The sequence below is a fragment of the Hipposideros armiger genome, unplaced genomic scaffold, assembly GCF_001890085.2.
Source record: "Hipposideros armiger isolate ML-2016 unplaced genomic scaffold, ASM189008v1 scaffold_793, whole genome shotgun sequence".
NCBI lineage: Eukaryota > Metazoa > Chordata > Mammalia > Chiroptera > Hipposideridae > Hipposideros > Hipposideros armiger.
This window is the reverse complement of record NW_017732143.1, coordinates 709,367-734,657: the sequence shown is the minus strand read 5'-3', so window position 1 is coordinate 734,657 and position 25,291 is coordinate 709,367. Positions and strand designations below refer to the sequence as shown.

The window sequence follows — 25,291 nt, the reverse complement described above, 5'->3', positions numbered from 1 at the left end:
GTCAGCTTCAAGGCTCTCTACTTGGTTTAGGATTTTCACTTCATGGATTCCTTTTTGCCATTTAGCTCACAAGTTACATATTTATCCAACCTAAGCTAGACTTTTCCTCTAGTTATTTTCTGTTAAAATGTCCTGATTAATTTTCTTCAAAGGATCTTTCACCACATAAAAACAATAGTCACATATCTGTTCATTTATTATATCCTCCCGGTAGAATGTAATGTTTATGCGAACAGGAATCATATCCATCACATATTCTGGATTCCTAAAACAGTATCTGCAACAATTGAAATATTTGTTCAATATGTAAAACATACTTCAGTGTAATTCTAATGCTTAATTTTAAAAAGAAAATCTATTTATGATTAGGTCACTTAAGGAATTAATTACTTCTAATTCATGCACAACAGTTTATTGCAATATCCCTTTGACTTCAAAGTTACTGTTCCCTCTGCCATTTCCTATTCCACCTACACAACTCATGGTATTCATTCCAGACAGAGATCACACATTACCTGATGCAGCAGGTAGTATCTGGCCTATAGATAGCCTCTACTATAAAATAGGAGGTCATAGAGAGCCCCCCAAGTACTTTTATTACTTTTGGAATACAAAATAGAAGCTAAAACATATCCCGAGCTTTTTATTTCCAGGAAAATGTCTGGGAGGTTCCTTTGTTATTATGGTGATTAGAATGAAATGGAATGGAATAGAGAAGAGGATAACAAAATAGAATAGAGCAGAATGGGAATGGGAATAAGAATAGAGTAGAATAGAATAGGTTAGGGTTGCCTCTTCTATGGAAATCCACTAAAAGTGAATTGAAGAAATGACAAAATAAAAATATCTGGCCCAATTCCAAGTGAAAGCGAAACCAAAATATTTAAATTACTTTTGAAGTTACTTTTGCCATGAGTGCATCCCCTAACCCCAGGGACTTGTTGTGCTTAGGCAGCACAACACCAGAAAACAAATGCAGGATAAGTTCCCCATAAACTGGCGTGTGGAGATATAGTCACCATAAATGTGGGATCACAAAGTATAACAACAAGCCAAGTTAAGTTTCTCCACCCCTCATTGCTGGAAGTCTGCCAGGAGTTGCCTCACCTTCCGCAGATCTGTGGGAGGGAGAACGAAGCTCCACAGAAGTTGGAACCAATAGAGCTAAACAGTTTATAATTCATTATTTTAGCACAACTTCATGTTAATTTGACCTTTGTAATAAACTAGTAACTATGTTTTATCACGCAATTGTGGTTATCCCTCATTTTATAGACGGGAAATGTCAAGCAAGATAGGATAAAGTACTTTGCTCAATGTCACAAAGCAAGCAAACAGCAGAGTTAAAACTGTCCAAGGCAGCAATCTTTCTAAGTTCTCAAACTGCCTCCCTGTTTCATGTTGCTGCCCAAATATCACAAGAGAATTCTGATCGCGAAATTCATAACTCAAAAGGTTGTATTCCTATACTCACTTCAGATTAAACTGCCATGGTCGGGGTGTTAAGTGCTGTGTGCGTGTGCATGTGTGTGTGTGTGTGTGTGTGTTGTATTCAGTGTGAGTATTAATTTTCTTTCAGAGGGACGGAAGAGGAAACATCCCTAACGCCTCCGAATTATAACTTAACATTGTAACCTTACCTGTTTGCACAATCTTTCTCCTCCACGTTTTACATGAATTGTCAATAGTCTTTTGACCATCAAAAGTTAAGGAATAGTCTTGTATCCTGGAACGCCTTGCTCCTGCAACAGACATTGAAGAGGAGGGTGCTATAACCATAATATCTGAGGCACGTCAAAAGGGTCGTCGAACATCTCTACCATGTAATGACCTCTTTCTACATGGCGGTGTTCCCTTCAACAGCTCTTTAAACTACAGCTCTTTAAGTGTAAGCCAATGACTCTAAAAACACTTTCTTTCTTAATTCTCATGCATACAGACGTATTCTGATAAGACCATGCGTACTCCTTTGTAAGTAGGTTTGCCTTTTAAGAAAAATGCATGTACTTGACTTGTTCGTCCCTATGGCAGCACCACATTGAATATTCACAAACTATCTTATATTTCTGGTAATACACACACCCAGATACCAGAAGAAAAATGTTTAAAACTAAGTTTAATCATTTATTTACTTTACTGGCAAATGTACAGAGCTCATTCACTATGTCCTAGCATTGAAATCGTTGTCTTGTATGCAATCGTGAAAAGGAAAGACAAGATTCTTGGGCAATTCACTGTCAAGTATGGGAGGCAGATATTGAGCCTGGGACAGGTGCTTTCATGGGGAAGTACACTGTCCCATGAGAGCAAATAATAGGAGCTTCTAACCAGTCTAAGGCTCTCAGAAAGGATTCCTAAAAGGTAACATATAAGGTGTAATTTGAAAAATAAGTAATAGCGAGGTGAAGAGAGATGGCTGAAATAGAAACAACATATTGAAAATCTCTAAGTAAAATAACAGCATGCCTATTCCAGGAAACACAAGAAAAAGTTTAGTATGTTTGGAGCAGAGATGAAAAGAGGAAGAAATAAAACTGGACATAGTCTTAGGCCAGATGACAAAGGATGCTGCAGGCCGTATTAATGTTTTGAAGTTTGATGCTAAGCATAATGAAGTATTTGATTATTTCTATTTAAGAAGAAAGATTTGATCAGTCTGCATTGTTCAAAGATAACTTGAGTTCAATGTCATAAAACAATTGGAAAGTAGATATATGAGAAAGAGGTGACTAGTTATGAAGCCACCATCAAGGGTTGAGTTAAGATATGTGCTTGCACTGGAGTACATAACATTGGAATGGTTTCGGGGTTACTTTGGAATGAGCATAACTTAGATTGGGTGTCCAATTGGAGCATGGCTGGGAGGGGCAGGATGAAACCACCTTAGACAACAAATGAAAGAATTAGCTTGGGATAAAAAGTGATTTTTTTTTTCTATTCTAAGTAAAAGGTGATAGAAGTGGTAGAGATGAAATTTAGGCCTGGTGGCAATAAGTTCAATGAATCTGTTAGATAATGTTTTTGTTTCTTTTCGTTGCTATTTTTCAGAGAAGTAGGGGGAGGGCAGTGTGGCAGTTAGGGGCATAAAGTACAAGGACAACGATGAAGAAAGTTAACTATACAATAGCAAGCCAAGAAAAGAGCTGTTGATATAAATAGTATTGGATTCTCAGATAGTATTATGGACAGACTATGAGTTTATAGTGGAGCTAGTCTATCCAGATGAGAGATTTTCCTCCAGTGGATTAGGCCATGGTTTTACCAGGCTGGTAGAACTAGAGCAGGATAGTTAATATAGAGGCTATCGTAGTTGAGTACCGTGACCAACTGCCCTGGTTTTGATGGGACTGTCCTGGTTTTAGCACTGAAAGTCCTGTGTCCACACATAGTATTATAATTTAAAAGTATAAATAAATATTTTAAAATAAGTCACAATTTTTGTAAACCTATTTGATTTTTTTTTTGCTTTTATAAAAATCATAATAAAGTCATTGGACACAGCTTTACCTCTACCAATTTCTTAAACAATAGTACAGAATGGTATAAAATGGACTCATATATATATAGCTGGCATAGCTCATCTAAAGAAAACCATCAACTAATCAGACACCTCACAATTGGTTTGCATGATTGCTATCACAGGATTGAAAAGTCTCAGGTATATATCCTTGGTATAACACTTACGCAACTCTAGGAATTAAGCTTATATTAGAAATTAATTGAACTTAATAGCATGTTATTATTTAGAAACAAATACATAATTTCAGGAGTATAGATATATATGTTAACTGATGTTCAGAGGAAAAACTTTTGAGTTTTAATTTCTAAAGCTCTAAAATTGAGAAAAATATTTTACAACTTTAACAAATGGATCAATTCCATGGAATACAGAGTAACATGATTCATCAGTCATGGCACATCGTATTTTATTTATATTGAGTACATTTATTCAACATAAAAAGATCAAGCAGAGAAAATAAATGACAACTACTTTTTCAGACACCATTTGACCCAGCAAGTGTTAGACTCTGTAGGCAATTCACAGTGGCTGTACATAATCGGGTTAATTGCAAGCCTTTCACTGTTTCAAAAACATAGTTGTGCTCATCAAGAGGAAAAAAAAACTAAAGTTCAACAGTGATTTATATTATATTTATTATATTATATTATATTAATTATATTATATTATATTTATTATTAAGCAATCTCAACGTTGTCCATCATTACTGTTGTTTATCAGAACCAAAGCCTGCTGCTGGGGGTGGGGAGAACTTTAGTTTTGAACTCAGAGCCATAGGAATTAATCTAAAGGGGCAGATGTAGTGTACAGTGATTCGGTTCGCTTACCTACTGGGCAGATATAAGAATAATGTTTAAAATCTAAGTTCCTAGGTTCCATCAACATCTAATTAAATGAGAATCTTTGGAGATAGATTCCCCGGCTAACGTAATTTTCAAAAATACCTTCAGGTGATTCTTAGGTGCGTCCAAATTGACAACCAATGGTCTATCATACCTTTTTCTTCCTTAAAATAATCTAATAGAGATCCTACAGGTGGTATGTTCAGAAAAAAAATGATCATGTTCTTCATTACAAATCACTCAGCTAGTCAAAAGTGCCTGATAGTAGTCAGCTGGAAATGCACATCAACTGCATGGTAAAACCAAAAACTCCATGAAAGATAAGAGCTTCCAGCATGCACAGGTTTATTATTTCAAGCTACTAGGTATCTCAAAGGCTCATCTTTCGAAATATGAAAACAATGTGCTGTCTTCCCAGAGAGCTTCAGCATTACAGAGGAACTCCTAATTGTTTTATTGCATGAGTGATCACAAAAGCTATTATTCTCAAAGGATGACAGCACACCACTGAAACAAAATTTGTTACCAGCCAGCAATGATCAAGAATGTTAGAGCTCATCTCCTAACCAGTGTATTTATTCGTTCTCAACAGGTAATAACAGAAGACGAAAGCCCACCTGTAAGAGTGTAGATAACTGGCCCAAGCTTCTGCTTTGTCCCTCATTTTAGGGACAAGCCTTCTAAGCAGACTTTTGCAAAACCAGTAACAACAAACTTGACATCTATAAAGGGAAGAGAGTAGATAGATATCTAATTAACAAGAAGAAAGATATGGAAAGTGGAAACTTATAAACCCTACAAAGGGAACGTAATATCCTAAATCCAAAGGCATATAAAACGCTGCTAAGAGTTAGCTTTCTGATAAAATAACATGGAAATTAACCAAAACACCATTTCCGATGTAGGCCGCCTTGAAACGCTAACATATTTAATATCATCTGATATGCTTTGCCTTTCTGCCAGTGTGTTTTCATCTATCCTGGAAAGAGTTAAAAAGGGACCATTTTGTATCCTGAGTCTCTCTAGTAAACAAAATAACCGGAAGGAATATGACTCGTATTTTGATAGCTGAATAATTTCTACTCTAAATAAAAATATCAAGATTTCCTCATACTTTAAAAAAATATTTGGATGAAAAGGAAGGTCACTGTGCATAGATAGAGAGAAAGGGCTGAATTAAAATAACTGATTAATTTTCTTGTTCATGCAAGGCATTCCAGCATCGGTTTTGATATATCCTAAAATAAGATTGCTTCATTGCAGTTATTTCTTTTTTAACAATTCTAAGCAATTCTCTTCTGTGGAACTCCTTGTAAATAAACTATGATGTGAATTTGATAGTATGTTTTGTGAATTATAACACCAAAACCTTAACAATACTAGCAAACATTGTCTATACGTATCAGATAGTGTTCGCAGTATTCAAATCATTTTACACATCAGCCAAACTCTTATAAAAACCACAAAGTAACATATTATTTTAATTTTAAAATGGCACAGGATGATTGAGTAACTTGCCCAAAGTCACATAGCTAGGTAACAGGATCCAAACTCAGCATCTCAAGCCATGAATATTGTAGAACAAGTTTGCAAACAGTTTGAACCTCAAAATCCCTTTTCTGTTTTTGTTGTTGCTTTTTTCTGTGAAAGTTAAATTCAATACACAAACACACAAACAAACAAACAGTAAAGACTAACTTCTTTCTGACACTTTTAGAATCCAATTCCACACTCAGAGGATATATTCAGGAAACTTAGGAATGTGGAAGTCACGATCATTTTGCCTGCCTGCTTGCCTCTTCCGGTTCCCAAACCAGATAGTCAGAGATGTCATCACTTCGCTCTAGACAAATCTCTGATTATCGCAAGGGGTTTCACAGAATCCTAAAATAAAAATCATTTGAATTGTAAACACTTAAAATAATCACGTGTCATATAGCTTTTTGGGGATTTCAGGCTATTAACTGTAAAGTTGGAGGTTTCTGCCCATCCAAAACCCTAGAAATAACTATTACAGAATTTCAAGCTGAAATTAACCAAGAACTACACATTCTCCCATTGATTTGATAGAGCACTTTGAGAGAATCTAATCTGGGTTTCTATTTAGAACATGAATCTTATATTAAAAAAATTAATATAAGAAGTGCTTATAACTGAATGAAAGTCCCTTGGCAAGATGCTTTAAATGGAGTGCACTAAGTCAGTTCATTCCCTGTGATGGGAGCTTTACTTTACTGATGTGGACTCCGCCAGCCACTCTGAAATTACAAGTATCAAAACAGAATTTACCATGTATGACAATATTCAACTGAAAATCATTTATTATTTTCTGCTAATAGCGACATATCTTTAAGGTTGGAAACAAAGTTCGCTCCAATGCTTTCATTATAAAATGCAGTATCAATCTAGTATTAACTCTCTTGTGGTTATAGTATATTGAATAGCTTCAACATATTCAAATTTACAATGATCTCTTTAGCTTATTTATTTTCTTCAACTATAAAGGTGTGCATCATACAGGGAAGAGCATACATGAAGATTGAAATACAGGTTTTCCCTTTATCCGAAAGGAGAGTATTCCTATGAAACCTCTCGTAAGCTAAAATGGTATAAAGCAAAGAAAAAACTGCTATTCTTTTACATGGAAATTTTTTTGAACATTCCTAGACAAGAAAAGTAACTTACCAAATCATACCAAATAACACATGAAACCTAAAATAACACTAACATATAGTAAACAGAGTGACACTCTCATTGCAAAACAAACACTAAATGCTATTTTCGCTTTTTGTCCTTTTTCTAAAAGTAAACATCCTTTGGGGTTTTCTTCAGTTAGAGAAAACAGGTACTGATGTAGATCTTTCATAAAAGCAAAGTACCATAACATGAACTTCCAAGACCCAGTGGGCATCTGTATATAAAGTAAACTGAGGGACTGAAATAATCTGAACAGAGAACATCTAACTTCAGTGCTGACATGTAAACATTTGGGAGTTGTCGCTTTGGTTCTCACCCCCACCATCGCAAGATGAAGAAATAGGAAAACAATGACTTTTCCTGGGCTCATAGGAGATCTGAGGTAGTGGGGCAAAAAGCAACAATAAAAAGCCATTACTGGTTTTCAAGCTGGGCAATAGTACAATCAAAAGAGCATTTTAAGAACATTATTCTAACAGCAGTATGTACGGTAGATTTTTGTCAATAACCTAATTAAGAGTTTACTCTCATTAAGACACTGCTAAAAGCTATGGGAGATAATGTATTGTGACACAATAATTCATAAACTGTTTTCAACCAATCTGGTCATATTTTCCAATGCCATTAATGATTTCCTAAAATATTTTATGTTTTTTTCTGTTTGCTTGTATTTGTTTTGCTGTGTTTGTCTGTTTGTTTGTTTTGTTTTTTGCTGTTTGTTTGTTTGTTTGCTTTTGTTTCTGTTCTTTAAACCAAGCTTTTCTAAATACTGTACTGCTTAATGTGGGTTAAATTTTGTGCTTTTACCTGTGTTTCATATAGGCAAATGGGTTGTATTTGACTCAATTTCCAGTCCACTCATTCCTATGAGACACACTGTTGTCCACAAAATTAATGTATTTTCCAATTAGTGAATAGATTATATTTGGTCTAATATGCAGGCCATTCATTGTTATGTACCACAGTTTTATCCACAAAGGATATATATGTACTTCCCAATAATGTAGGGGTGTGCTTTTATTTTCTTATAAAGGAGATGAAGGTTAAAAATAGTATTGCTGGTTAAGTCTGAGGTAGATAATGGAGTATGTTTGAGACAGAGTAACATTAAACATCCCACAAAGCATTAAGAAGTGATTTGATTTCTTAGCATAGGTGATAAAAATACTGTTTTAGTGAATGGAAAAAAAACAAATATACATAAAGAATTATGGCTTTGGGCAGGCAAGAAATTCATAACAAACATTACAAGGAAATGAAGTAGCAAAAAGTTCAATGAATATGTCAAACTACAATTTAAAAAATCACAAGTTGAATAGAAGATAATATGGTGCTGTAATTGTGCCATTAAGTTTCAAGTATTTTTTTTTATCACAGTTCACACTGGGGTGGGGAGGTGTTTTGCAGAATGAAAGGAAAAAGGGCACAGTAAATAAGCACTAAGTACAAAGAACGAATTAGAAACAGGTCAAATAAATACTTAATAAAGTTGCTGCTCCTCATCACAAGATGTGATGAGGGGTAGGAATTTTCTTTCGAATTTAAATTTTTGTTTGTACTTGACTCTTCAGAGAGAGGCATCAAATCATTTGCCTAAACTGGTAAATGGCTGCACCTTAATGAAAAGGAGTAGTTTTTTTGTTTTTGTTGTTTGTTTTTTTCTTATAGAATCGATTCAATTAATTTTATCTTTAATTGTACATAAAATCTTGTTTCACATTATTTTCTGAATCAAAATATTTGTGACATCCAGTCTGCAAAGTCAATGGCTGCTACACTTCAAAACGCAAGACATGAAAAAAAACAAAATACTTCTTTCTTTCTTCTTTACAGTGATACAGCACCCTACAAGATACTAAACATCATATATGAAAAATTGAAATCTCTTCTATCTAAAATACAAAGATATTCTAGTTCCAGACAACATGGAATAATAAACACTGGATATACCCTTTTGTCTGATGCAACTAAATGAATTAAAAAAAAAAAAAAAGAAGCAACTTTTAGACATTTAACATCAGGCAAAAAAAAAAATGATAGTAATCCCTGAAAGAAAGGACACAAGCAGCGTAGCCCTATGATTACCCCAGTTTCCTGACAGGAGTTTCCAGGCTGCAGCATAGGTAGAAAGAATGCAAGCAGAGTCCAGCAGTCTCCTAGAGGCAAAGAGACACAGCTAGGAATCCATAGATTCTGTCCATTTTCAGGAAGAGAAGCCACGAGAGGAAAGGTGCACGAGGGAGAGCTTGGCAGAACTCCGAGGATCCTCCTTGGACTTATAACTTAGCACTGATCGCTGAATTAAAGTGAGAAAACTACCCAAAGCTGGGAATGAACCACACAAAAGAAGCAAAGAGAAGAATTCTGAGAGCTTATACTGGGTCAAGAATATTCTTACTCCCACCAACCAGAGTCAATTAAATCTCATAATTCCTGGAACATCAGTCAGACTACTCAGAAAGTGATGCTTCAGTTTGGGGCAAAATAATCCCTAGGCCAACAGATTCTGTATTTCTGCCTAAAAAAGCTCACATGCAAAGTTCGGATATATTGAAATATTACTTAATAACTACGCTGCAGAATAAACCAGAAGACTATAATCCAATATTCAAAAGTACATGGTGCCCAAAAAGGTAACTATCTGGCACCCAATTAAAAGTCACCAGACATTCCAAAAAGCAGAAAAATACAAATTACTAATCAATAAAAGCAAATGCAAAAATGACACAGAAGATAGAATTAGTAGTCAAGGACATTAAATCAGTATTATAACTGTTTTCCATATGCTCAAATAAAGGAAATATGAATCATATTACACAAAGAGAAGGAAAATATATGCAATTTGAATATGAACATGAAAAGTATGCCATAAAAATGAAATGTATAGGATCAACAATAGATTTATATAATACAGAAGAAAAGATAATGAACTTGAAGATGCAGCTATAGAAACTATCCAAAATGAAATTCAGAGAGATAAAAGACAAAGGAAAAATGAATAAAGCATTTGGGAACTAAAAAACAATTTCAAGCAGCATAATATACATGTAATTAGAGTCCTTAAAGAAGGTAAACAGATAAAACATTTGAATAAATAATATGCAAATACTTTCTAAATTTGATGAAAGCTATACGCTCATAGTTTCAATATGTCCAATGAATTTCAAGCACAACAAACATGAAAAATTTTATATCCAGACACATGAATGTGAAATTGCTAAAGGCCAATAATTAATATCTCAAAAGCAAACAGAAAAAGGCATATTGGGTACAGAAGAACAAAGATTAAAAATGACAGCAAACATCTCCTTAGAATCAATGCAAGCCATAAGACAGAAAAGTTATATATTTACAGTACAGAAAGAAAAGGGAAATATAAAACTGTCAACTAGGAATTAAATCCTCATCAAAAAAAGAAATACTTCAAAAATTATGTTGCAATAAATACTTATAAACATACAAAAACTGAAAGAATTCTTCTCCAGGAGACCTGCACAATAACTGTGAAAGGAAATACTCCACGCAGAAGAAAAATCCTACCAAATGGAAATCTGGACCTTAACAAAGAAATTAACAGCACTAGAAACGGTGAGTATGGGAATAATTATTTTTTCTTTCCAATTTTTCTTTAATGTATAATTGACTTTTTAAAGCAGAAATAATACATTGATTATGGGCTTTTAACACATGCAGGTATAATTTGTAAGATAATGACACAAAATTCTGGAGTGGGGAAGTTGCTCAAAAGCAGCAGAATATACATGTTCACATAGAATATTTATCAAGATTGAACATATTTGGGGCCATAAAAGAAGTCTCAATAAAATTTAAAATATCTAAATCAGACATAGCATTCTCTTTCACTATAGTGAAATTAGACTGCAAATCAGTAGAAGAAAGATCACTGCAAAACATCCAAAGGGTTGGAAAGTAATATATTTCTAAAACAGAAATCAAGAGAGAAATTGGGAAGTATTTTTAACTGAATGGAAGCAAAAACTCAGCATATCAGAATTTTTAGAATGCCACTACAGCAGTACTTAGGGGAACATCAAATCTAAATGCCTATTAGAATAAAAGAAAGGTTTCATATCAATGTTTTCATCTTTGACTTAAGAAAATACAAATACAAGACTAAATTAAGCCCATAGAAAGCAGAAGAAAATAAATAATAAAGATCAAGAAATGAATGGAGAAAAAAAAAAAACAGAAACAACTCTAGGAAAAGTCAATGCAACCAAACTCTGGTTCTTTAAGAAGATGAATAAAATTGATAAACCTCTAGCCAAAATGAGTCCGGAAAAACGAAAGGAGACACAAACTATTATCAGAAATGAGAGCAGTAACATCACTATAGAGCCTACATATATTAAAAGGATAACAAGAAAATATCATGAAAAATCTTCTGCTATTTAATTCAACAACTTAGATTAAGTAGAAAAATTCTTTGAAAGATGTGCACTACCAAGGCTCACTCAAGAATAAATAAGATAAATTGATCTATATTTATCAAACAGAATTTGTAGTTATATTTATAGTTAAAAATTTGAATTTGTAGTTAAAAAAAATCTTCCCACAAAGAAAACCCCATGCCTAGATGGCTTCACTGCCAAATTCTACTAAATATTTAAGGAAGAAATAATATCCATTGAACAGTGTGTCAGTTTCACACAGTTACAACAGAGCTCAGTGGAACAGAACACCGAGTCCATACATAGATCTATACATATAGTCAATCGATTTTTGACAAACATCCTAAGACAATTCAAAGGCTAAAGGTTAATCTTTAACAACAATTTACTGAAAAAGCTTTAATCCATACCCACCATCATTTATAAAATTTAATTAAAATCGATTTTATACCTAAATGTAAAAATGTCAAACTCTAAAATGTGTAGAAGAAAACATTGGAGAAAATATTTGTGAATGTGAATTAGGCCATAATTTCTTTAATATTACATCAAAAGCATGATGCACAAAAGGAAAAAAAACATAATTTCTACTTATCAAAATTAAAAACTTCTGTTCTTTATAAGACATAAGACACTGCTAAGAAAATGAAAAGACAAGCTTTAGTATGAGAAAAATATTTGCAGTTATATAGTTAATAAGGACTTGTGTCCAAAATATACAAAGAACTCACACTAATAAGAAAGCAAACAATGGGAAAAATATTTGAAAGGACACCTTGCCAAAGTAAATAATAGGGATGGCAAATAAGGATATAAGATGTCAACATGACTAGGAAAATTACAATTAAAGCCACCAAGCGCTATCACTCCACACCCATTTGGAAGTTTATCGTACAGACTGACCATTCCAAATATCGGTAAGGATGTGGAGCAAATAGAACTTTCGTAGACTAGCAGTGGGAATAACCACTTTGGAAAAGTTTGGTGGCTTCTTAAGAGGTTAGAACACCTATCATAAGACCCAGCCATTCGACTCGCCGTTATTTCCCAAGACAAATAAAAGCACGTGTCTGTAAGATTTGTACCTAGATATTCACAGCAGATCTGTAATAGTCCCAAACTGGAAGTCTCCTGAATGTGCATCCATGGGTAAATGGAAAAATAAATTGTGGTTTATCTATATAATGAGATACTACTAAGGAATAAATGGAATAAACTCAACATACACGAAAACACAACTTTCAAAATAATTATGAGAAATGAAATAGGTCAGATAAACAATATTAACATACTCTGTTTTCATTTATGTAATATTTTAGAATACGAAAAACTAATTATCTTGACAGAAAACAGATAAGTTGAGATGGGGCAAAGGGTAAGGGAAGGGCAGGAAGAAGATACTACAAAAGGGGCATAAGAAAATTTGAGGGCTAATGGCTTTATTTATTATCTTGAGAGTGATTAATTTCACATGAGTATACATATTTCAATAGTTGTCAAATAATAGACTTCAAATATGTGCATTTATTGAGAGTCAATTATATCTCTACAGAGCTTTAAAAAATACTTTGACAGGGCATCTTCTTTTAGTTTTAAATCTAATTTTTGTATCCTTTTTAAAAGATTGATCTACTGGGAGTTGTTTTTTCTGCCTGTATTTCTTTCCTCACCTTGTGCTCACTCCTTACTTAGTTCATGCCAATCTGGCTTCAGCCCCAAGCTTCTGCCAGAAATGTTCCAAATAAAGTAACCAGTGCACTCTATATTATTCGATTCAAATTACGTTTTCCCTTCCTGTCTCACTTCACTTATCAACAGTATTCAACATTGTTAACCATTTCCAGTTTTTTCAAACACTCTTTCTGTTTTGCTACTAAAAACTCATATTCATCTGGTTTTCATCCCACTTTTTGGCCAATCTCATTCTCCAGTGCTGGTTCAGGCATCCTACCCTGTTCATTAAATGCTGGTGTTCCTACAAACTAGAAGTAGCCCCCCATTTTTTTATTCTTAATCTTCAACCCCTTTTATTTCAATAAGCATCTCTATACTCCAAATTATTTCAATATACTTTTCATAGCCTAGAGTTCTCCTCTGATTAAGTCCTGTACACTCATACGTCTAATGGATATATAAAAATACCTCAAATTTTTAAATCATCTGCTTTTTTGTCCCCTTTGTTCTCTACAATGTAGCCAGTATGGAATTTTAAAAATGCAAATCTTATTTGCCACCCACTCCTGCAAACACGTCAATGACTTCCCAATGATCTCAGGTTAAACTTTAAGTATTTAGCATGATCTACAACGTAATCTTGCCCTTACCTACTTGTGGACCGTCTTTTCTACCCTGCTCCTAACTCTTTGAATTCTAGACATATTGACCTTATTTAAATTACATGAATATTTCTCTCTCTCAAACAAAGCTTTAATATGCTTTCTCACTGACTGGCACTCACTCCAAAGCCCTATCTGCTTTTCATTTTTTTAACCTCTCTTCCTCAGATCTCAGCTCAGGTGAATTTTCATTAGGAAAGGTTTTTGATTTCCTGTTATCTGATCTGGAAGCAAACTGTTTCTATTCCTCTTGGCACTTTTAACACATTTTGATTATAAGGAGATGTTTGTTTATTGGTTATATATATGCCACTAACCTGAAAACCCCATAAGACCACAACCATACCTATTTCACTCATTAACTGTTTCCTCATTGCCATGACCAAAGCCTGACACCAATAGAAGGTATATGAAAAAAATAAATTAATATTGTGTGTGCTGTAGAAAGAGTTATCACAGTTAACTCACTCAATAACTTACACAGGAAACAACGTTATAGTCTAAAAAGCACAGGCTTGGAGACAAAAAGTTAGAAGATGAATTTCAGCCTCCACCACTTCTCAGATGGATGACTTTAGATAATTTATTTAGCTTTCTAGGTCTAAATGTCCTCTTCTTTTTGATGGGTATAATTAATAACAGCTATCCCTTGAGGCTTTTATGTATAATAAATTCAATGATCAATAAAAACTCCCAACTGAGATCCTGTAAAACTACAGGGCCAAACATTTTAAATATTATCATACAAATTTAAAAAAATTAAATGTAAGTTGTAAGTAATGAGTTAGTTCTTGCATAAATTTCAAAAAAGTTAAACAAAAATTGGTTACATCTCAATGGTAGACTTTCAAAGGTAATATTTAGCTTAACAATTTGTATGCAGTAATCTCAGCTTAGGAAATCACCAGCCCACATTATGACAGCATGCTTAAATAATACCCATTTGTATTTTAAAGTCTACTTACCTTTTAATTCTCCAATTATGTTTCTATAATACTTGGATCAAAGGTGTGATTTTTTTTTCATACTGCTTATAATTACATATAAGTACCCATCTAAATTTTGATATCACATTATCCATTATCTAATAATTATATTAGCTCCCAGTTTTGTTTTGTTTGTTTGTTTTTTCTAAAGATTTTCATTGGGGAATTGGGGGAAGGGGAACAGACAAGTTGCTGTCCCTTTGTTCTTCAGTCTAGTTGTAGAGGACGTTGCTTCACTGGCCCAAGTTGGCACCATCATTGCGCTCTTCCCGGGCGAGGCAGATCAGTCGCCGGCTTCTTGATTGTCATTCATGCTGGCTGCTGGCCACACACGGTAGCCCATGGCAACCCACTGCAGCAGGGGCTGTAGCCTACACCATCACAGGCGACTCACGGAAGCCCAGCTCCAGATTGAGCTGTTGCTCAGCATCTTAGCTGTAGAGTGCAGTCACTGGCCCTCATATGTGGGATCTGAACTGGGGCCCTCTGGCATCCCAAGCAAGTTCTTAACCATCGCGCCACTCGGCCGGCCCAGCTCCCAGTTTTATTGGCATGCTTCCAGTGATTTAACAGCAATTCATAAATAATATGTAATAATTAAATAATTAATATCATAAAGAAATATGTGGATTAGAGTCTTATCTTTAATACTGCAGTTATTCAATAACTAGTCATGCACATTTTCAGCCGTTATTCATTGGATAATGCTTTGATGGATACAAACAGACAATTGTGTGAAATAAATTTGGTAAACTTTTTCTTTATCATGGAAAAGTAATCAGACTATCACTTCCTTAGCCTTGGAATGAAAGGTGTATGAAACTTCAATTGCCAAAGGACTCCAAAAACATAACATAAAAATTGTTGGTAAGAAAAAAAGAAAGAAGTAGTTTAATATAAATGACATTCTACATTAGAAAAACAATATTGAAAATTAAGAACATAATAAAGAAAAAAATATTTTTTAAATGTTCCTTTTTTTCCAACTACACAAATGTTTCCATCAATAGGCCAACAAAGGTTGCCATTAAATACCAGTCATAAAAAAGTTAATATAATGATATTATGTACCTTTACTGTTTGGGATTCAAATGGTATATGAAAACCAGAAGTTAATAAATTAAAAGTGTATCTATAATGGAATTTTAATTTCATTATATAGAAATACAAATATTGAATTCATTTTTTTAATTAAAATCAACATGACCTACAGTATAATATATTGGGTTGTCGGAAAAGTCATGACGTATTTTTGTAATGAAAAACATAGAAAAAATACATCATGACTTTTCCGACAACCCAATATTAGTAACGTGGTAGATTAAAATGGTCCTATAATTTTCACCACATCTCCAAAAAGAGATGGAGTCTACTTCTCTTCCCCTTGATTCTGGGCTGGACTCAGCTTTTCTTGACCACTAGAACGTCACAGATGTGACACTGCATAACTTATGAGACTGGTCCTAAAGATGTCTGCAACACTTGCTTTTATATGTTTAGAAAGTTTCCTCTTGGAAACCACCCACCACACACAGAGAATTCCAAGGCAGGCAGGGAAGTCCTGTGAAGGATAGTCAGGGTGCTCCTATGAGAAGCCTCAGCTAAATGTCCAGCCAACAGCTGCCACCCACCACCAGCCATGCTGACTAAGCAATTTTAGATGTCTCAGCCCAGTGGAGCCTCCAGTCCCAGCTGGCACCACTGGAAACAGATCTATCCAACTGAGTCAGCTCTCTTAGTGTGTTCAGGCTGCTAGAGCAGAATAACAGACTGGGGGCTTATAAACAACAGACATATCTTTCTTACAGTTTTGAGGGCCAGGAACCCCAAGATCAAAGCAAGGCAGATTTGGGGTATGGTGGAGGCTGCTTCCTGCTTCATAGAAAACCATCTTCTCACTGTGTCTTCATCTGACGCAGGGGCCAGGGAGCTCGGAAGGGTCTCTTTTATAAGGGCACTAATTTCATTTACAAGGACTCCATTCTCATGACCTAAACACCCCGCAGGAGCCCCACATCCTAATGCCATCACATTTTAGATTACGTTTCAACATATGAATTTTAGAGGAACACAAATGTCCAGTCAACCCACAGCATGAAGAGAAATAATAAATTGCATCGTTATTTACAACCACTAAGTTTACGGATGGCTTGCTATGCAGAAGCAGGAAGTAAAATAGAGGGTAAAAGTTCAACTGTGATTTCAAATGAACAGTGACTCTGGAATCAGACTTCCTGCTTTCAGCCCTTGGACTGAGAGCAGTTGTATGACCTTGGTCAATTCACAATTCACTCGATTTCTGACTCTTAGTTTCAATAGAAATCACTTTCTACATTGTTGTGAGAAGAGAAGGATTCCTGTAAAGCACGTACACAGTGACTGGAACCTGGTAAATAGTCCAATAAATGTTGGCTGTTGCTGTGTTGTAGCTATTGATGGTGATGTTAACCTAGTCAGTATGAAATATTATAGAGCAGGCTTCACTCTGCTGAGGACCTGTGATGTTGGGCGGGTAACAGAGAAATAAAAAAGCACAAAATCAGAGCGAGCTTATGTTCAATATACTTATTTCAAAAGATGCGTGTTTGAAAAAGCTGTTATTTTAAATAACAGCAATATTGTTAGACAGAAAGGTAATTTTGACATTGAGTAAGTAAAGCTATTATTTATTTTTCATAAATTATTATTTTAGACCAAGTGTATTGCCCTTTGCTTCTTTTTCTAGAAATATCCAAACAGATGTAATTATTATGTTATCATGAACCTTAAATACCTAAAGTTAGTTGACTAGAGTTTGACATAATGATAGAATTGATGTATTGCTTATTTAATAATAATAATTGATTTGGTTCTTTAACATAAAACTGGTTATCACATCCCAGAAATATGCCATCCACATGTCTCAATAATATTTCATTACATGGCCCATTTTGTTCTTCATTTACCTGATTAAATTTTTGTTTCTGACCAGAACTCTAATTTGTACTGGGCTTTCAGAAAATCCTTTTCCCTTTTATCTATATTTTTAAAACTTCCCATTGGTATTCTCTAAATAGCTCTCAATTTTGATTTCACATATAGAATGGCTTTTCTTTGTCCTTAAGAGAAAATTAACATTAGATTGATACTAATAACTGGCATCTATTTGTGTTACCCAAACAACAAGTATTTTTATCTTTATGTTTGACCAACTGCACATTGTAAACCAATAATTTCACTTGAAAAGAGTCAAAGTCATAATTTCCTTTGCATTTACCCTTTCCCGCTCAGCAGGACATGTCTCTTCTCTCAAGCCTCCATTAGAGACTTGACTTAGTCAATAGAGAAAGGCGGTCATTCTGACACATGATTATGAGAAACTGCGACTGCTTCCTACTGATCTCTCCACCAAACCCCATGCACATCTCGCTTAAATGTGCCCTTTAGGTTAGAGTTCTCCCATGCTTGCCTCGCTTCTACAAGTTCATGCAATTAACGTGAATCTAGAGTGATTCCAATAGATCACAGGAGAAATGCAAAAGGGAAGAAAATTCAGGGTAAACTGTATTTGTGAAAAGAATATAATTGTATTCACTAAAGAAAACACACATATTCGTGTATGAAAATTAACCAGCAGTTCCTAAGCCTCCGTTTTATTTAGTGTAGATTTAAGGTAGCTACTCAGACTAAGTCAGCCAAGTTTATTTAGTTATTTGTTTAGCGTGTTTGTTCTCTTATTCAGTTTGTCTTACTTAGAAATGTCTTGATCAATGTGAAAGCTGCATTCAAATTGTTATTTTCTCTAATTACCTGAGTCAACAGAAAGAAAAAAATGACAGTAAAAAAATCACAGAACATGCCCAATATTTTTCAACAATTACACAGTAAATCCTGACAGAGCCAGAAGAATGAGAAAACACACTTTCATGAAAAAAATATAGGGACAAGTTAATTGGTCAATGTCAACTAGCAAATTAATAACTATAGTAGAGCTCACAATTAGTGCTTATTACCTAGTGCTAATTCCACAGTGGATATCTGTACTAAAATGCAATACTATACATGCAAGGAAGAAACATGATAAATGTAACTTGGCTCTGAGAGCAAAGCCACATCCCCATGACAAATAGTTTTGATTTAATCATCAGTTCTTGGCTTCCATGTTCAGTAGAGACTGAAGTAAGGACAATGTGCACTAAGCTGTCCATATCAATTAGGTGTCATTAGATTCACCTACTGTACAGATAGGCATGGCCAGCAATGCTGCAACACCAAGCGGAAATAGTATATATTGAACAGAACCCAAGGCAGGCTGCAGGAGGGGCTCACATTCTCAGTTCCATCTATTCTTGCTGCATTGCCATGTCTCCCTCAAATCACAACTATGGCCCCATGAGTCCCCAAAGTCAATCCCAGTTTCGACATGGGCCACATGTTGGTATTACCCATATGTAAACTTCTACAGCAGTACCACCACACTGAGGTGGCTCTAAAGGACAGGGAGAAGGAAATCCTCCCCATGGGCTAAATTTCAAGCCATGCACTTGGCTGGCCATTTCACCACAGGAGAGATGGCCAGAGATACAGATCTAAGGAGGGCAGATATTCTTTCTCCCCTGTCCTTGGCAGGTAGAGAATGGGGTGTCCTTGGCCTATGAAGGACCGTTCAGATTCTCCTGGCTGAGGCTCTGAAATTTGAAGTCTGAGAAACTTACACGAAGATACACAAAGAGCCCAATTTGAGACCGTGTCAACTGTGGTGGAGTGAAGTGCCCAGGAGCAGCAGCAGCAACAGTAAGAGTTAATGAAAACTAGAACCAGTAGTGATGTTCTAATCAGGCAATTTCTCTGGGGTGTCCTGCTGACACATTCATCCTTGTCTAAGCCTTGCTCTACAGCATTCCCTGAAATTCCATGACATAACAGACACTTTTCTAAAAATTACTCTTCTTTTCAAGGTAACCAGAGTTGATTTGCTTTTGAAATCAAGAAATCTGATAAATACAATGTCTTCTGCCTCTGCATATATAGTTATTATTATTTTTTAATTCACCAACAAATATGTTTATGAGTTTAATGCTGGGTCTATGTGACAAAGGAAAATACCTTCACTTCTAACATATGAACATTTATCTAGAGATTTTTTTTCAGAGCTGGATTGACATTCTGGGATTATATTTCACAGATAAGATAGTTAATAACATCTCATAAACTGCAATGCACTAAAATATTATTTGAATGATTTTCCTAATAATATTATGTGAACAAATTTGATATGTGATTAGAAAATTTCTTAAGTACTGAAAACATTATACACTAATTAGTATTTGGTAGAATGTTTTATTTTAAAGGAAAATATGAAGATTTTTCAGAACATTACTGCAGTTGAAATAAAATGAAAAGTAAAATTCAATCCATACATTTTAATTTGTTTTAATATGAGAACATCTAAGTATACTAATGTGACAAAACTGTGAAATAATCGGCAAGCAATACATTTTTTAAAACACATAATTGGAAAGCAATAATAAATAATGTTTACTTTGTTTTGAATAATATGTGAAGTATACTTATTGCTTCTGTTTATTCGAGTCTTGTTCAAAATATAAATGAACTTAAGACCAAGTAAGTTGCCATTTTCTTCACTGATTTTTCGTTTCTTAAAAAAAAATATTTGCAAGGGGAAGGATTTCTACTTTCCTTTGAAATTGGAAGAAGACCTTACTGAACTCATGAATAGAAAACTTAATTTAAAATTTAACAGAATCATTTAGCATGTGAATTATTATAATTAAGCATATTAAGTGGGTCATGGCTCCAATGTCTGTGTTCAAAACACTTGAATATGAACACTGAAGATACTGCTCCTCATTGAGTCAATGAAGAAAGTATCATCAAAGGGAGTAAGTGACTGAAAGGAATTGTGGTCACTACAAATGTCAATGAAGCCAGAAATAGTCCTTTAAAAATCAGCTATGCTGCCAGTGAATGCAGAGAGGGCAAAGCATATGAGTCATTGATATAATCAAAGTCATAACTGAATGGGTTACTAATCAATTAATAATACAAACTACAATATTCTAACTTTTTAGTTCACTTGGACATATTCAATTTAAAAGATCACATTCCACTTGTAAAGAGATGGCACATTTATATTATTGAAAATGTTTGTTTTCTACCTTTTTAAAGGAGAAAATAAAAATGATCTAAAGCCATAGTCTGAACCTCACTGTGTACTTAAAGCATTAGAAATAATAAAGAACATTTTTCTTTTCCAATCTCCAGGCACACATTTAATCGGAATAATGCAACTGATGGATGTCCTCCACCAAAATATGTAGAGGTGATGGACCATGCCCAAGTTGCTCGTAAGGCACTTAATAAATGAGAGTGAGAGAGAGACAGAGACAGGATAATCAAGTATTTCAGAAGAAATAAGGTGTAGGTTTTTCCAGGTAGAGAGACATAAAAATGTCAGAATTATTTTAAACTGTTTGATATAGAAATATGTAACAATGTCTTGGTATCTTGAAAGAGATAATGCAACTTGCAAACACTCTTAGGTCAGAATTTATGTACTAATTTTATCTCATTCAGAATCTAAATTAAAATAAGCCTTGACTCTGATTACATACTGATGCAAATTAGTTTTCCAGAGTTATGATAAAATGTACACTTTGATAAAGTTAATTCCTATATCAAGACCCACGAAATGGAGGCTGCCCCAGTGGGCTGGCCCACATCACAAATCTGAAACCTGAGTCAGCCTGCATTTTGAAGAAACAGCTCCCAAGAAAACCTAACCTACACTAATCACAATCTTCCAACTCAGCGCTAACTAGCTTACCTTACCCTAAAAAAGTAGGACCTGCTGTCCTGATAAGGAAACCGTGACCTCCTCGCCAATCGCGCCCTGTTCCCAGGCTGCCTCTTCTCTCTGTGACACTTACTCTTGCCCCGAATCCCTCAGGCAGAGGACATCACTGCTTTTGAGGCACTGTGCTGCCCCAATCCATGGATTGTTTCTCCTTAAATAAAGGACATCAAACTCATTACTAAATTGTTTTAGTTTTGCCATTTGACAGTTTATACCAATCGACAGGCCCATGTTGATACTACCTAACATGCTACTTCAATGGGTACTGTGTGAAATATTGAATTCAAAATTAAAATTATAACAAGGAAACCGTTTTTGACAGTCTCTCCCATACGCCTACTGAGGTACCTATGAGAAAAGGAATACAAAGATTTACTCTTTTCTCAAAGAAAAACTATGTAAGTAGTTCCCCTAAATTATAATGTCTAAGAAAAAAAAAAAGAACCTAATCCCTCTGTCACATCTAAAATGGAAGCTTTAGAAACACAAAAGAAGGTAGAAAGATGCTCTATCCTTCTTCACTGCTCATGTACAAACCAAAAACCCTTACCTTGCAGCAGCCATACTCTAAACGCTGGCAGCATTCCATTACTGCAGACAGTCAGTGTCTGAGGAAGATACTGCCCGTCTCTTACAAACCACCCTTACTGTCCTATGTCATGCACATATGTAATTTCCCTGAGATTAAAAATATTTTACATAAAAACAGAATTTCGGTGTTGGTAGTGTATTATTTTCTTACTGCTGCCATAACAAATCACCATACCTTAATGTCTTCAAAGAACACAAATTTAATACCTTACCGTTCTGGAGGTCAGAAGCCTGACATGGATCTCACTGGACTGGAATCAAGGTGTTGGCAGGACTGAGCTCCTTTATGGAGGCTCCAGGGGAGAATCCACGTCTTACCTTTTCCAACTTCAAGAGGCCGCCTACATTCCCTGGCTCATGGCCTTCTATCTTGAAAATCACCATCGGTGGGTTGACTACCTGCCTAACATCACTCCAACCTTGCTTCTTTCAACACCTCTTCTTTTCTGACACTTCTGCCTCCGTCTTCCACATTTAAACAACCCTAGTCGTCTCATAGGACCCATCAGTATAATCAGATAATCGTATTTTAAGGTCAACTTAAAATACAACCTTCATTCCATGTGCAGTCTCCATTCCCCTTTGCCATGTAACCACACATATCCAGGGATTCTTGGCATTTGGGCGCAGACATCTTTGAGGGATCAGGCATTATTCTGTCTACCACAAGCAATATAACGTTGCTTCCTGGAAACTACTATAAAATTCAATAATAGACTTAAGCTAAAATGCTGGAAGAAGTTATTTTTGCAGGTTATATTTTCCATGTACTCCAACAGTGTGTTCTAGAAGTAGTACAAGTGGGATACAAGTAACCTACCTCAGGCCCCCAAAGCCACATGATGCATGCCAAACAAACACTGAAACGAAGCTATAAATAAAACTTCCATCAACGTGGTACACCAAGCTAATCTGAAAAGTTCTCTACCAATCTAAATGCAAAAAGATAGATATTCTGGATAAGGAGCTCATGAAAATGTGTCTTCACTAAAAGCCTTAGGAGATGCTGAATTGTGTTTCAATGTTCTCAGGATGATAGAGGCACAATCTTGAACAGCCACGAGGCTGCAAACTGAATCTGAGAGATTTACAAAAAGCACAAAAGTGATGTTGTCTTTATTTACAAAAAAAGGAAAAAAGTAGGGGAAAAACTACTTAATATCCTCTCTTGGTCGTTATTTAGGAAAGCAGGTACTTAAAAAAATACCTTGAGAGAAAGCGAGACAAGTCTTGACCCACGCACAATTGTCAAGTCTGCATTTTAAATCCATTTTAAAGCTGCAACATCAATTCATAAAATTAATACAAAATGGGTCTGGAAAAGGTGAGAAACCAAGGACTCTGGGAAAAAAACAAATACAGTGCTTTTTACTAAAGTTCTTCCTGTCTAAATGGACAAAGGACCGCTAGAAATAAGATGCTCAAATGAAAAGCATCCTGAGATGTCAATTTCTACTTAAGAAAATGAATCACAATGAGAGAGTATCATTAGACATAGCCATCAGATTTAGAAATCCCATAACTATCAATAAAAAATATGAGATTTTACAATAAGTATCTTTTTACTGATTAGAGGGTAAGCAATACATACCTTATCCAAAGAAGGACACTAAAAGTAACTCATTTTAAAAAGAAAAAATGTAATTTCTAGACAATTTAAAAAATGGATTTTGTATTGAAAATAAAACTAGACAGATAAGTAAAATAGTAGTTTAATTTTGTGGGGAAAAAGAATTAGAGACCTGGTAGTTCCAAAAGATATAATCACCCAGAATGAATTATAGAAGATTATATAGCATTGAGGAGACCAAGGTTTAACTTTAGGGCCCGCCAAGAAAAAGGTCCCAGGGAACATCCCAGACCTATTGAAATCCTGGCTGGTGAACATAGATATAGGAGCCCTTACAAACACTTGCATCCACCTAAGCCAGCCTGATCTCTGATTGGTTCAAGGCAATATTTCTTAAAGTATATACTACATGCATATAGGTGGAAAATCTTTTCATAATAACACTAAGATGTTATTTACCTTTCTCATTTTGTCAGCATTTGCACCAATGGTGCAAAACAATGATGGCTAAGTGTTGCTGCCTTAGCACAAATTAAGACAGTGGCACCAAGTTGTATTAGCACTCATAATATTACTGTACTCATTGTTTTCTTCACAGCTTGCACTCACTATTAAAATGCAATCAAAATTTTTAATTGACATTTTTACTTATGATGATGCACTAAAAAGTACTAATTTTATTAATTCTTGACCCTTAAAAACACATTTCTTTATAATAATGGAACTATTCATCAAACAATTCTCCCCTCATCAAAAATATATTAACTAGAGACAAAAACATTTATGTAATTCATTTTAGTTGTAAGCTAGACTAGCCACTTTTTTCATAGGACATTATTTTTTAATGAAATTCAAAAAAGGAGAGCAGAGAAAGAATAAAGTAGAAGTAACATTTGAAGGAATAATGATCAAAAATTTTCCAAAACTAATGTAAAAAAGTGTGTAGCACTAGAGCAAGGAAAATGAAATAATTTAAAATGCATTTGATCCAAAGGAAAGCAAGAAAAAACTTGAAAAGGAACACAAAAGTAAAATGGGTAGAAAATGTTTAGTAAAGCAATAAATATACACCTAACATATTATATCACTTCTTTTATTTAATATAAAAGAAATAAACACTCTAAACATTATTAATCTCAAACCAGAATTAAAAATCCAATGTATCTGCTGCTTGAAAAAGACATAAGTAAAGTCACAGAAAGACTGAAGGTAAAATATGTAAAGAAATAGAAGCGCGTGCACGTGCACACACACACACACACACACACACACACATACACACAACCACAAAAAGACACTGAGTACAATATTAAAAAAATGGAAATTTTAGTATTAAAATCATTATTATATGCAAAGATGGTCATATCATAATGATAGTATGGTCAGTCTACCACGAGATATAATTCTAAAATCATAAGCACCCTATAATATAGTATAATATAGCTCTAAATTTTTAATCAATAATTGACATCAAAGGAAAA

The 25,291-nt window shown here is 34.6% G+C and overlaps 1 long non-coding RNA gene across 3 annotated transcripts in view; it reads right to left on the bottom strand.

The window, feature by feature from the left end:
- Window positions 1–1,646: 1,646 nt before the first annotated feature.
- LOC109374135 (uncharacterized) overlaps window positions 1,647–25,291 on the bottom strand; it is an 83,012-nt gene continuing 59,367 nt past the window's right edge. For 2 of the 3 annotated variants that reach the window (XR_002122342.1, XR_002122343.1), the window contains exons 4-5: window positions 4,980–5,084; window positions 1,647–1,742 (exon numbers count right to left, since the gene is read on the bottom strand). This is a non-coding gene — a long non-coding RNA (uncharacterized LOC109374135). The remainder of the gene's footprint in view (window positions 1,743–4,979; window positions 5,085–25,291) is intronic. The other variant, XR_002122344.1, reaches the window with a different exon arrangement.